We start from the raw sequence: 3423 nt of genomic DNA on the forward strand, positions 1-3423 counted from the left end.
TATTCTGTTTTGATTTATTAAAAATGATCATTTTTATATTTGATTAAGGTTTTAAAAAAAATTCAGATTTTAAGTAAATTTCTAGATTAATGAAACTTACTAAAAAGACTATGAATTTTGGTACAGATATGTAACAAAATATGAGGGATAAAAAAAATGCAATTCGTTTGTTACCCTTACTCATGTTCAGATCAAGTTGTATATTTATACGAATTGCTTTCTTTCTTCATATATTCTGTAGTTAAAAATATAAGATATGCAAAAAGCCTTCTAATAGTCAGACAGAAATTACGAAGACATAATTTATACATTTGATTATAGTAAGTTGTCATATATTTCAGCATATATCATCTTTTAAGTAGAAACCAAAGTAATTTCTCCAATTATATGCTTTTATTTAGCACTTAATTGGCAGCAATAAAGATGTTATATTAAAACTTTGATTTCACTTTTGAGCATCAACCAAACTCTGCTATTTTTCATCAGTTTCCATTTTTGATTCCTGAAATTTTTTTGCCTCGGGCACTACTTACTTCTGCTACACCGTTACTCAATATGTTATTTGAAAAAAATAGAGTAAGAGATATTGGTGTCATTTGTTATCTCTCAGTGCTAGGGTCTACTTTGAGAAAACGATAGATTTTTGTGTTGCTCATTGAAGTATGATTTTCTGTTTTCAAAGAGACCTTGACATCGCGAAATTGTTTAAAAGCTACATGAAGCTTCATCTAATATAAATGTAAATAAATATATGCTCCCAAAATACAAACTATCCTTTCTAATTGTGATCCAAATTTTGTTTTTAAGCAGCTAAAGGTAAACAGTTGTAAAATAAATGCAAAAATTTTTGTAAAGAACGCGATTTAACGAATCTCTATTTACCGAATTTCGCGATTTAACGAATTTTTCTTTTCTCTGATAAGAATGAAGGTAAAAAGTCCTATTTCACAAATAGTAAATCCAGATTTAACGAATTTTTTGAACAAGAGAATTCTTTTGTGTGTTATTTTAGTTTAAAAAATATTATTTACTTTCAAGTAAGCACGATATCCATCTCGTCCAGAATAGATGGGTAATTAGTGCGTCCATACAAATGAGTAATGAGTGTAAACCTGCCAGATTGGTATTTTACTTGGATAAAGCAGGAAATTCCTTTCTTATTTCTGTTCACTCCATAAATTAGAGAAAAGAGATGCATTGGACTAATTGACTGTGTTATTGAAATCGTCGGTTTAATAGAACCTATGAATAGCGATTCATAGGTTCTATTAAACCGACGATAGTGCAGAAATCAGTAATGAAACTCTCATTACGATTGTTATTTTTTCTGAAGCTTTACATAATTTGAAACTAAAATCATACCTATGTCTGCCTTTGTTAATTCAGCAAGACGTAAATGGCGCTGTATTTTCTTTCAAAAAAAGTTGAAAAAGAACTTTACTGAGTCAAGAATTGAGAACGTTGGGAAGCAACATTGCTCATTAAAATTTCAAATTAATTAGTGCATAATTATTAATTTATCTCCTGAATAATTTCCAATTCTGGATATTTTTGTATAGTTGCTTATTAGGAGTGCTCCATAAGGTAAGTGCAGTTGCTTTTTTTTTTTTTTTTTGTCTTGAATCCCTATATTATGAATAAACTCCGATTTAACGAATAAAACTTTTGGCCTCGATGAATTTGTTAAATCAGGATCTGACTGTATTTTTTATGATGGATCAACAAATGAACTACTGAAAAAAAAATTATGAAATCTAAATTTCCATGCCTTTTTCTTGGTTCTTTAATTGTATTTAGAAAAATTATCTTAATATTACATTACATTATTATACTACATTTTAAACTTGTTCCATTCTTCTGTGACCGTTCCATTTTTCCATGACCTTCCATTCTGAAGCTTTGAATTTCCATTATTTTAACTTGTTTTAAATTATTTTCATGGCCACCTTGAGGAAGATCTGCCAATGAACAGATGCCAGTTTCTTAAGGTAGTTTTTGATTGACTTGAAATAATGAAATTTAAAGCTTCATAAGTAGATCAGTTTTAGTTGCAAAAGCATTGATTTTTTTTTTTTAAATATTTGTATGTGAAGAATATATTTTTTAAAAATACGATAATAGGATCTGAAAACTGTATAATAATTTAAATTTCTTAATTTTTTTCTCAGTAATATATTTATTAACTCTAAGAACATTATAAACTAATTCCTTACTTCATTTAAAATATTTTCTCTAAATGGAAGTACAGTTGAATTCCTATTTAAAGAAATCTTATCGGCCCATTTTAAAAACTTCGTTATAAAGAAAATTCGTTAAATAGAAATTTGTAAATTAGTTTATAAGAACAAGAAGAGAAAAAGCATAGGTTGAAATTCTACTATCCATTTTATAGACCTTAACTTATATCCAAAACTTGAAATACCTTCAATATAAAGACATATGTTTAAGATAAACAACACATTTTTAGTAAGAATTTTCAGTTTTTGTAAAGATTAATACATGTAACTTTTTCTTGAAATCACAGTTTATTTCGTGCTGTTAACATATTTTCTTGTGAATGGTTTTTAATAACCTATTCAATGTCATCTTTATCAATCCCTTTAGTGTCTTCATTACCGTGCAAAATGTTTTGGGCAACAACATTTTCTGCATTCTTCGTCAACGCAGAGAAAATTAAGACAGAGGTTCGTGAGGTTACTTCACTCGATTTGGTTGATTTTGCTGCAATTTCGGCAGATAAAAAGTCTCATAACATCGAAAAATCTTCCCTAAATAGTTATCCTCCATTTCGCAAAATGGTGGATAACCTGTAAGTTTCGCTCAAGGTCAAAGTTCTGTTGAAAACTTCATTAAATGGAAGTTTGTTAAATGGAATTATTAATTGTTCAGACATTAGTTATTAGATCGCGATTAGAGCCTGTATCTTGTAAAATGATGCTCAAGTCGATTTGTGCTTTTTCAAAATTATGAACTTATAAGAATAAAAGTAAAGTAATTTATTTTACAGCATAAAATTGAGTCATAGCGTATTGGAATATTTTTACGAAATTCTTTCAATCTAACTCTTGTGTTCAACATAAAATTCTAGACATTTTCTCTATACTTCAATATGCAATATGACTCAGTCAACATTCTTTCATTATCACCTATAGTTTTTTTTTAAAGTTCGTTTTGTATCCTTAAGAGATTATAGCCCGTAGTTAAAAAAAATGTTTTAGTGATTCTGAAATTGTAGATCAGCTGAGACTATCTTTCATCACAACAAAATCAATAATAGATTTGGACTATCTTTAAAAATTTTTTGATAACTAACATTAAGATTAAAAAATGGTTTCAAACCAATGTGAATGGTCTCCCCAAAATTTTCTCGCAGACTCTTTAATAAAGGTATTATATCTTCAAAAAATTGTCGACATTGGTTAA

This window comes from Argiope bruennichi, chromosome 1 (assembly GCF_947563725.1).
Source record: "Argiope bruennichi chromosome 1, qqArgBrue1.1, whole genome shotgun sequence".
Taxonomy (NCBI): Eukaryota; Metazoa; Arthropoda; class Arachnida; order Araneae; family Araneidae; genus Argiope; species Argiope bruennichi.